Here is an 11,609-nt window from a genome sequence, read left to right as displayed (position 1 = left end):
CCGGATTATCTCCAAAGTCAGATGGAAATGGAGTTTTTAGAGTTGAAGTAAGGAGACAGAAGTGTCACAGAGTATGAAGCCAAGTTCACAGGGTTGGTTCGTATAGCACCAGAATATGTGACTTCGGAAGCTCAGCGATCGAAGCAGTTTCAACAAGGGTTGAAGCCAGAGATTAGGAGTGGAGTTGTAGCCTTACAACTCAAGAGTATACTTCGGTAGTTTAGGCTGCCCTAGTGATAGAAAGTGACCAGAGGTTAGCTGCTAAGGAGAAGGGTGAGAAGAAAAGAAAGTTTGAAGGTGGACCTGCAAGGTCAGAACAAGAAGGAGTAAGCCAGAAGTTTCAGTACCGGTTTGGAAAGAATAAAGATAGGAAGTTCAGGAGACAGAATTTTGTTGGATTTTAAACGCAGCGGGGGCATGGCAAAACACTTTTACACACATAAAATCCAAATAAAAGCATATAAATCATGAATAAAAATTCGAGGGATCGAATCTAACCTTTAAAATAATTCGGAGACAACGATCAGAGATCCTTAGCAGTTGCTCCTCAAGTGTGAAGCACTCCACCGGTATCCACCAAGAAAACGATGTTAAGGAGGAGGAAGGAGGTGGAGAGAATTGGGTTTTCCAAACTTTTTGGGTTTTGGGGTTAGAATAAAAATAGGGTTTATAATACTGTATTTATAGGAAAAATTTTCAGCTGAAATTTTCCCATAAATATTATTATTATTATCCCATTTATTATTCTCATTAATAATTAAAACACCTTTTAATTATTAATCCTTTTTCTAAACACTTTATAAATAATTCTCTCTCTTGATTTAATTTCCAAAAATTAAATTCTTAATTAATAATATTAAGAACTTTTCTTAATTAATTTATAATCAATTAAATCTCATTTAATCAATTATTAAATTTGCCAATTAATTATTTATTTCATAAATAAATAATTATTAGCCATTATTAATTATTTCCTCCACCATTAAATCATTCTCTTTTTATGGTGTGACCCTGTAGGTTCAATATTAAGCCGGTAGTAGAAATAAATAATAATAAAACTATTTTATCATTATTTATATAAATTCTCTAATTTATTAAATATGATTAATTAATTAATCACATTTATTCTACATCGTGAGGGATACTTCTCAGCATATCGCGACTATCCGGATAATATGAATTCACTGCTTAGAATACCAAGAACCTATTCAGTGAATAGTTACCGTACAATAAACTCCTTCTACCCTACAATGTCCCGATTAAATACAAGGCATGGATCTTGTGTCAAGCCTATCTAATTCAATCACTTGCTTACCATTTACTATGCTTAGTTCTATGCAAATTAGAAACTCCTTTCTAATTTCATTTACTCTGGCCAGAGATTCCTGAACTAGCATAAGTGGATCAGCCTTGAACATTCGCTTCCTTCACTGGAAGGGGTAGATCCTATATTGATCATACACTATCTTCGTGTACAAATTCCTATACCCAGTAGAGCCCTAATAATTATCCCTGGAGACCAAGAACTAAACCAAAGCATAGTTCAGTGTACACAAGATGACTATGATGACCTCAAGTCTAAGGATACTTGTACAACTATCACTATGTGAACAACTGCTGACACGTGAGTGAACTCCATCAGTTGTTCAGCTGTGCTAGTCATGTTCAGTGAACTTATTCTATAATAAGCACCTACATACTAGCTATAGTGTCACCACACAAATGTCTATGAGAACAGACATCCTTCATAATAAAGCAAGCATAGTATGTACCGATCTTTGCGGATTATTAATTACCAGTTAGTAATCCTATGACCAGGAACTATTTAAGTTTAGAGTTATCATGTTTTAGGTCTCACTATTATGATCTCATCATAATCCATAAAAAGCATTACTCTAAACTATGGAATATCTTATTTAAACACTTAAATAGATAGAGCCCGTAATAAAAATAAAACAAGTATTTTATCAAAATCAATGAAATCAAAACAGATTACATAAAGAGTTATTCCTAAATCCTAATACATGATTGGACTTAGGATATATTCCTTTCAATCTCCCACTTGTACTAAAGCCAATCACTCTTGTATCTAATACCCATCTTGTCTTTATGACGATCAAAGTGACTTTCATAAAGTAGCTTTGTGAGTGGGTCTGCTATGTTGTTATGTGTGTCAACTCTAATTCAATACAATACAAGAAATGTTACCGCGCTCGCACTAACCCTTTTGTAGATGCATGGTTCATCTGCGTTTTTGATAAAATCAAACTCTTTGATTGTCTCATCAAAATGAATGTTCCATCTTTCGAGAAGCTTGCTTTAAACCACATATGGTTCGCAGTAGCTTACACACTAGGTTTTCATTTCCCTTGGAAAGAAAACCATCTGGCTATATGCCAGATCTCATAGTCGTAGTAAGCAGCAATCGCAAGCAAAATCCGAACTGATTTTAACAGGGCTACAGGTAAAAGGTTTCATCAAAGTCAATCCATTGCCTTTGTTTGAATCCTTTTGCCACAAGCCTGGCCTTATAGGTCTCCACCTGGCCATCTACTATAATCTATCTTTTGTATACCGTATACATAGATTCCATTCTGGATTTCATGGCACTTTGCCATTTCTCTGAGTCAACACTACTCATAGCCTCATTATAGGTCACAGGGTCGTCATCATCAATGATCGACAACTCATTGTCATTCTCAATGACAAGGCCATACTACCTCTCACGTTGGCGAGACACTCTCCCTGATCTATGAATGGGCTGTTCCATAAAAGGTTGTTCAGTCAGAACAGGTATTTCCACTTGATCTGTAGTAGTTTGTGCTTCTTGAACTTCATCAAGTTCAATTTTGCTCCCACTATTTCCTTCAAGGATAAACTCCTTTTCCAAGAAGGTAGCATGTCTGGAGACAAACACCCGATGATCGGTGTAAAAGTAATACCCTAAAGTCTCTTTAGGATATCCCACAAAACTATATTTTACGAATCGATATTCCAGCTTATCTGGGTCAACTTACTTGACATAAGCTGGACATCCCCAAATCTTAACGTGTTTAAGACTCGGTTTCCTTTCTTTCCATATCTCATACAGAGTTTGAGGAACAGATTTGGAAGGCACCTTATTCAGTAAATATGCTGAGGTTTCCAATGCATAACCCCATAGGAATACTGGAAGATTTGCATAGCTCATCATGGACCGAACTATGTCTAACAAAGTTCGATTTCTCCTTTCAGATACCAATCTGGAGGAGTCCACTGGGAGACTATACCATTTACTTTGAGATAATCTAGAAACACTCTATTAAAGTATTCACCACCTCGATCTGATCGAAGAGTTATAATATTATGTTTGGTTGTTTCTCCACTTCATACTTATATTCTTTGAACTTTTCAAAGGCCTCAGACTTGTGTTTCATCAAACACATATCCGAATCCAGATCTATCATCTATGAAAGTAATGAAGTATGAAAATCCACCCATGGCTTTCGTAGACATTGGTCCACATACATCTGTGTGTACCATTCCTAGCAAATTTACAGCCCTCTCTCCATATCTATTAAATGGAGACTTCAGTGCCACAATGAAGTGAGATTTTCATCATCCCTTTTCTTTTATTAGTTTGTTCAATCTGAAGTAAATTATATCACATTTATACAGACCATTATTTAAAGTACCACGTCCATAAAGAATATTATCTCTAAGAATAGAAAATTCATTATTCTCAATAATAAATGAAAATCCAGCCAAGTCTAACATGGGAATAATATTCCTCACAATCGAGGGAACAAAATAACAATTATTTAAAACAATAGTCTTGCCCATAGGCATATGTCAATGAAATGATTCTACATCTTCAGCAGCAACTCTTGCTCCATTTCCCATCAGTAGAATCACCTCCTCTTCCTCAAGAGTCCTACTTCTCCTTGGTCCCTGCAACAAATTGCAGATTTGAGAACCACAGGCGGTATCTAATACCCAAGTAGAAATTTGATTTAATGACATATTCACTTCTATCATAAACATACCTGAATCAGAAGCGGTAGTCTCACTACCCTTCTTCTTCTTCAATTCTGCAAGGTAAACCTTGCAGTTCCTCTTCCAGTGCCCCACCTTGTTACAGTGAAAGCAAACAACTTTGCTCTTGAGGTCTTCAGCTTTTGGTGGAACCGGCATTTTCTCACCTACTTTCTTCTTCTTGGAAGGGTTCCTCTTCCTTTTCTTAGGATTGGAACCTTCACCAATTAGAAGAACAGAACTCTTCTTAGGGGGAAAATTCGATTCCGCAGTCTTCAACATGTTGTGGAGTTCAGGCAGGCTGACATCCAACTTATTCATGTGAAAGTTCACAACAAACTGCGAGAACAAACTCGGAAGCGATTGCAAGACCAAGTCTTGGCTCAGCTCCCCATCCATGGCAAAACCAAGTTGTCCAAGACGTTCAATCAAATTGATCATCTTAAGTACATGGTCATTCACAGATGATCCATCAGACATCCTACAACTGAACAGCTCCTTCGATATCTCATATCGAGCTGTCCTCCCCGCCACATCATACAACTCTTGTAGATGCATGAGGATAGTGTGAGCATCCATATGCTCATGTTGCTTCTGTAGCTCAATGTTCATGGAAGCTAGCATGATGCATTGAGCAACATTTACATCATCTATCCACTTACGATACACAACATGTTCATCATTATGTGCATCACTAGCAGGTTCAGTAGGCTTAGGTGAGTCAATCACGTATTCCAGCTTCTCAATCCTGAGAACAATTCTCAAGTTTCGAAGCCAGTCAGCATAATTAGGACCAGTCAATTTGTGAGCATCTAGTATGCTCCTGAGTGATAGTGCAGAAGACATAACGTACAAAGTAAATCTGTAAATGATAAACACATAACAACACTTAGCAAATATTCAATTTCATTTCAAAACACTATATGAATCGGGTCTTTATTCATAAGTGGCTCCCACTAGTTTATCTAATTTATTCAACCCCCTACGTGAAAAATAAGCATTCATAATGCTAGTGGGAATAGGGATCCTACATTCCATTACACAACCCCGGCTGTGGCACGAACCGCCATGTAATGTTCAATAGGCAGACAACTCTTGTCAATTACATCTTATGTTATTCCCTAATCAAACTTTAGCCTCTTGAATAATTAAGTCACGGCTGTGGCACGACAAACTCAATATTCTAAGTCAAGTCTAACCCAACATTTCGTACAATTGAATCAGTCCCCAAAGGCCCACGGCTGTGGCACGTGCCGACCTTTAGATTCTTATTCAATGTACACATCTCTATGTAATAGACAAGTATTTCTTATTTCAAAATCAAAGCCCTCGGCTGTAGCACGAACCGATAATGATTCAAAAATAAGAACTACTTTCTATCATGTTGGAAGGCTATGACCGACACAAGCCCGTTGTATCATTTGCCAATTACTACTTGATATTATTTAATTTTAGAGGGATTATATTACGTTACAATCATAATCATATTATAAAGAGATTCTTCCTTTTAAATTAAATATTTCAAATCAATAATCAATAATCAGATGATTCCCAGATCGGGTGGAGCATTGTCAAGAGGCGTCACTTAATAACCCTTTCTTATAGATAGAAATCTGTTGTTGACAGAATCATCCTTTCTCTCATATCGAAAATTCATATTCAATTACGTGTTTCACAAACACAAGAATCTTATGATTGTATTCATAATATTGTTATTAAGGTTATGAAACAATTTCACTATACTAGGTTGTCTAACAAACGCCTTATGTTCATTTAAGTTCACCTAAATCTATCATCGCATGATAAACTAAGCATATATCACATATATCAACATGAATAAACATCAAGGTAGGCATGTTATATCATCTAGCACATTAGTCTAAGCATTATACATCTCTATGTATCACATGAAGCATTTAAAAGCAGTTAAAACAGTTAAAAAAAGCTTTAAAACACTTCCGAAAATATAAACAGTTCAAAACTTTTATATAAACTAAAATTGATCACTCCATTAGATCCGTCTCGGAAAAACGAATCCAACGGTATATTGCACGCCCAAAACGGAGTTACGAAACTCCCAGAAAATCAAATTTAATGTGGACAGTCGGGCTGTAACACATTACAGGAACGCGTTACAAGCCCTGTAACGCATTCCGGTGATGCGTTACAACCCTTTTAAGCCATTAAAAGGTGTAACGCATTCCGTGAATGCGCCACAGGGTGTAACGCATTCCCGGAATGCGCGACACCCCTTTTTTTTTCTCTGCAGCAGCCGCCGTTTTTTCCTCGATCGCCGCGCCTGTACCTGACATCTTCTTTGCTTCTGTGCAGAACAGACAGCATACAACACAGACATATGCAGATGCATAATACAAACATATATATATATACTATATATACATATATTTATACTTATTAAATTACGAATTTAATTGTAAGAACTTCAAAAATTCATAATAAAAAATCTATACATCATAAAATTATGAAAAAAATAAGCAGACGATCTACAACACTTGTAGAACCCAGATCAACATTCAAAATTATTCTGAGAAACGATTTCTCATCAGACAAAATTAATCCATGATATAACTTGTAAAAATCATAACTAATTCATACAAGCACATAAAATTCTGAAATTGTTACCACAGATCTATATGCATACAACCTATGCTCTGATACCATTGTTGGATTTTAAACGCAGCGAGGGCTTGGCAAAACACTTTTACACACATAAATCCAAATAAAAGCATATAAATCATGAATAAAAATTCGAGGGATCGAATCTAACCTTTATAATAATTCGGAGACAACGATCAGAGATCCTTAGCAGTTGCTCCTCAAGTGTGAAGCACTCCACCGGTATCCACCAAGAAAACGATGTTAAGGAGGAGGAAGGAGGTGGAGAGAATTGGGTTTTCCAAACTTTTTGGGTTTTGGGGTTAGAATAAAAATAGGGTTTATAATACTGTATTTATAGGAAAAAATTTCAGCTGAAATTTTCCCATAAATATTATTATTATTATCCCATTTATTATTCTCATTAATAATTAAAACACCTTTTAATTATTAATCCTTTTTCTAAACACTTTATAAATAATTCTCTCTCTTGATTTAATTTCCAAAAATTAAATTCTTAATTAATAATATTAAGAACTTTTCTTAATTAATTTATAATCAATTAAATCTCATTTAATCAATTATTAAATTTGCCAATTAATTATTTATTTCATAAATAAATAATTATTAGCCATTATTAATTATTTCCTCCACCATTAAATCATTCTCTTTTTATGGTGTGACCCTGTAGGTTCAATATTAAGCCGGTAGTAGAAATAAAAAATAATAAAACTATTTTATCATTATTTATATAAATTCTCTAATTTATTAAATATTGATTAATTAATTAATCACATTTATTCTACATCGTGAGGGATACTTCTCAGCATATCGCGACTATCCGGATAATATGAATTCACTGCTTAGAATACCAAGAACCTATTCAGTGAATAGTTACCGTATAATAAACTCCTTCTACCCTACAATGTCCCGATTAAATACAAGGCATGGATCTCGTGTCAAGCCTATCGAATTCAATCACTTGCTTACCATTTACTATGCTTAGTTCTATGCAAATTAGAAACTCCTTTCTAATTTCATTTACTCTGGCCAGAGATTCCTGAACTAGCATAAGTCGATCAGCCTTGAACATTCGCTTCCTTCACTGGAAGGGGTAGATCCTATATTGATCATACACTATCTTCGTGTACAAATTCCTATACCCAGTAGAGCCCTAATAATTATCCCTGGAGACCAAGAACTAAACCAAAGCATAGTTCAGTGTACACAAGATGACTATGATGACCTCAAGTCTAAGGATACTTGTACAACTATCACTATGTGAACAACTGCTGACACGTGAGTGAACTCCATCAGTTGTTCAGCTGTGCTAGTCATGTTCAGTGAACTTATTCTATAATAAGCACCTACATACTAGCTATAGTGTCACCACACAAATGTCTATGAGAACAGACATCCTTCATAATGAAGCAAGCATAGTATGTACCGATCTTTGCGGATTATTAATTACCAGTTAGTAATCCTACGACCAGGAACTATTTAAGTTTAGAGTTATCATCTTTTAGGTCTCACTATTATGATCTCATCATAATCCATAAAAAGCTTTACTCTAAACTATGGTATATCTTATTTAAACACTTAAATAGATAGAGCCCGTAATAAAAACAAAACAAGTCTTTTATTAAAATCAATGAAATCAAAATAGATTACATAAAGAGTTATTCCTAAATCCTAATACATGATTGGACTTAGGATATATTCCTTTCAAATTTCCCCCAGGCTAGGCCCAGTACTACCTCAGTCAGTTCTACCCCAAAAAAGTTCAACAAGCCAGTGATCGACTGCAAGACATGCGGAAAGAAGCATAGTGGCCAGTGCAAAGATAACATCAATTATTTCAAGTGTGGCCAGAAGGGTCATTATTCCACTGAGTGCAAATCCCAGAACCAAGGACTAACTTGTTTCAACTGCGACAAAGTGGGGCATATTGCTAGGAATTGCAGATCAGTTACCCAGGACAGTGTAGGATGAAGTGTATCCCAAGGACCAGAAACAAGTACCACCGGAGCTAGAACTTTTAAGATGACTAAGAAATCTCCAGCTCGGGATTCCGATGTAGTTACAGGTACGCTTTCTCTTAATTCCGTAACTGTTAACATTTTATTTGATTCGGAAGCATCCAAATCTTTTATATCCGTGAACTGTGTGGACAAAATGCAATTAATGTTGGAAGACTTAGATGAATCGTTGACCATAGAGGTGGCTAATAAAGATAAGGTGCCTGTAAGTCAATTTTGTCTTAAGTGCTCCCTAGAGATTTCAGGACATACTTTCCCTGCTGACTTTATACCTTTTGAGTTAGGAGAATTCTATGTTATTTTAGGCATGGATTGGTTATCTCTGTATAAGGCAAATATTGACTGCAAGAAAAAGAGAGTTGTTATGTAAACCCCAGATAATGTAAGGATAAGTTATCAAGGACAAAAGCAGGACAAGAAGTTTCTTTCAGTACTGCAAGCAAAAAAATTGTTGTGGCAAGGGTGTGAAGCATATTTGGCTCATGTGGTGGATACGAATAAAGAGACCCATATCTTGGATGAGATCCCCATAGTAAGAGAATTTCCCGACGTCTTTCCAGAAGAATTGCCAGGATTACGACCTGATCGAGAGATAGCGTTCTCCATTGTTAGATATATTTGTGATGTCATCTCTAATCTGATTTGTTTAGTTTCAGAACTTATTATCAGAATATCAGAACTTAACTGGAAATCAGAACTTACTGAAGATAGGAAGTTATTAGAACTTAAGGCGTTAGAACTTATATCAGAACTTAAGTGCGGATACACTTCAGGGATGAAAAGCAGTTGATTTACAGGAGAGGCTCTGGATTAAACAAAAAAAGATATGCATTGAGAGTTGGACAGCTAAAGGACTACAGAAGATAATATCTGATTGATATATTTTAGGAAGAGATATATTTCATATCAATTAGAAGATATCTTATAAATGTGTACTATATAAACACAGCTTAGGGTTTACACTATAAGTGTTATAATTCACGAGAATATTATTCAATATAACCCTAGCAGCTCTTAGTGATATCATACATCACTGAGAGAGTAGATTAACCTGCTGTAACAGAGTTTGATATATTGAATAAACTTGTTTTTTGTTACATACTTGTGTTCATAATCGAATTGATTGTAGATATTATATTCAACCCCCATCTATAGTATCATTGAGATCCAAATAAACAATCAATCATGTCTGAACAAGCAAAAATACTAGACCCTCAAGAACCTGCAAAGGTTCAATCCATTCAAAACACCAGTAAATATGAAACCATCAGGGTTCCTTTGCTCAGGGTGTCTGAGTACCCTGTATGGAGTGTGAAGATGGTCATGTTTCTTGAAGCTACAGATCTAGAATATTTAGACAGAATTGATGATGGTCCACACAAGCCCACAAAGCTTTTTGTTGCAGTTGGGAATGAGCCTCAAAGGATGATTCCCAAAGAAAAGAGAGAATATACCACTGAAGACATCTCTTCACTAGAAAAGGATGCAAAAGTAAGACACTTGTTTCATAGTGCACTTGACAATGTCATTTCAAATAGGGTGATTGGATGCAAGACTGCAAAAGAAATCTGGGATGCATTGGAAGTGAGATGTCAAGGAACCAATGCCATCAAAAAGAACAGGAAGACAATACTCACACAGGAGTATGAGCACTTTGACTCAAAATCTGATGAGTCACTAACTGAGACATATGACAGATTCACAAAGTTGTTGAATGATCTGTCACTAGTGGATAAGGAATATGATACAGAAGATTCAAATCTGAAATTCCTAATAGCTCTTCCTGAAAAGTGGGATTTGAAAGCTACTACAATAAGAGACAACTATAAACTTGCTGATATGTCACTTGATGAAATCTATGGGATGCTCAAGACTCATGAACTTGAGATGGAGCAAAGAAAGAAGAGGCATGGAGGCAAGTCTAAGATAGTTGCTTTAAAGGCTGAAGAAAAGCCAATTGTCTCTAGGAAGGCAAAAGGAAAGGCTCTCATCATACAGTCTGATTCAAAGTCATCAAATTCTGATGATGATGATTCAGAACCTGAAAATTTATCTGAAGTGGATGTTGATGCAGAGATGATGCAACTGTGTGCTCTTATGGTGAAGGGTATCACAAAGATAGCCTACAAGAAATTCAGAAAGGGTAAGAAGTTTTCCAGGAAAGGTGAAAGTTCTGACAAGAAAGGGTACAGAAAGTATGAAGGCAAAGGAGGAAAGTCTGACAGAGGAGACAACTCAAATGTCAAATGCTACAATTGTGGTGAAAGAGGCCACATCTCTCCTGATTGCAAGAAAGGAAAAGGTGATAAAGGTCAGGCACTTATCACAAAGAATAAAAACTGGGCAGACACTTCAGAATATGAAAAAGAGGTGAACTATGGCTTAATGGCAATTGCTGATAGCAGTTCTGATGCTGCTAAACTAGAGGTACCTCTATTAACCCTTGCTTTTGATACAGATGATATTACTGAGTTGAGATTATTTCTGAAAAACATTTATATTAGCTATAGAGATCAGACTTTAGAGAATGAAAGATTAAAATCTGAAAATCTAAAGTACAAAAATAGAAATAGCTATCTTGAAGAAGAGTTAGTCCACCGGAACACTATTTAGACAGAGAGAGATAATGCTGTGTATGTTAAGAATGAACTACTTAACAGCATGATTATCTAAAAATTGAATTAGAAAAAGAAAGAGAAATCATCAGGACTTGGACTAACTCAGGAAAAACAACTCAGAGTATTTTAAGTAGTGGAAACTGGAAAGAGGGGTTAGGTTATAAAGATGGTAAAAGTGAGAAAAGGACTTTTCCAATTAAGCCAAAGGTAAATCCTGTTAAATTTGTTGCAAAAACCGTTGTGTCTGATTCTGAAGAGATGAAAGACTCTAAAACAGAAGTCAAAGAAAAGTCAACTTCTGACAAATCAAAACAGGATAAAC

Source organism: Apium graveolens, chromosome 6 (genome assembly GCF_009905375.1).
Source record: "Apium graveolens cultivar Ventura chromosome 6, ASM990537v1, whole genome shotgun sequence".
Taxonomy (NCBI): domain Eukaryota; kingdom Viridiplantae; phylum Streptophyta; class Magnoliopsida; order Apiales; family Apiaceae; genus Apium; species Apium graveolens.
This window is presented reverse-complemented; position numbering follows the sequence as displayed.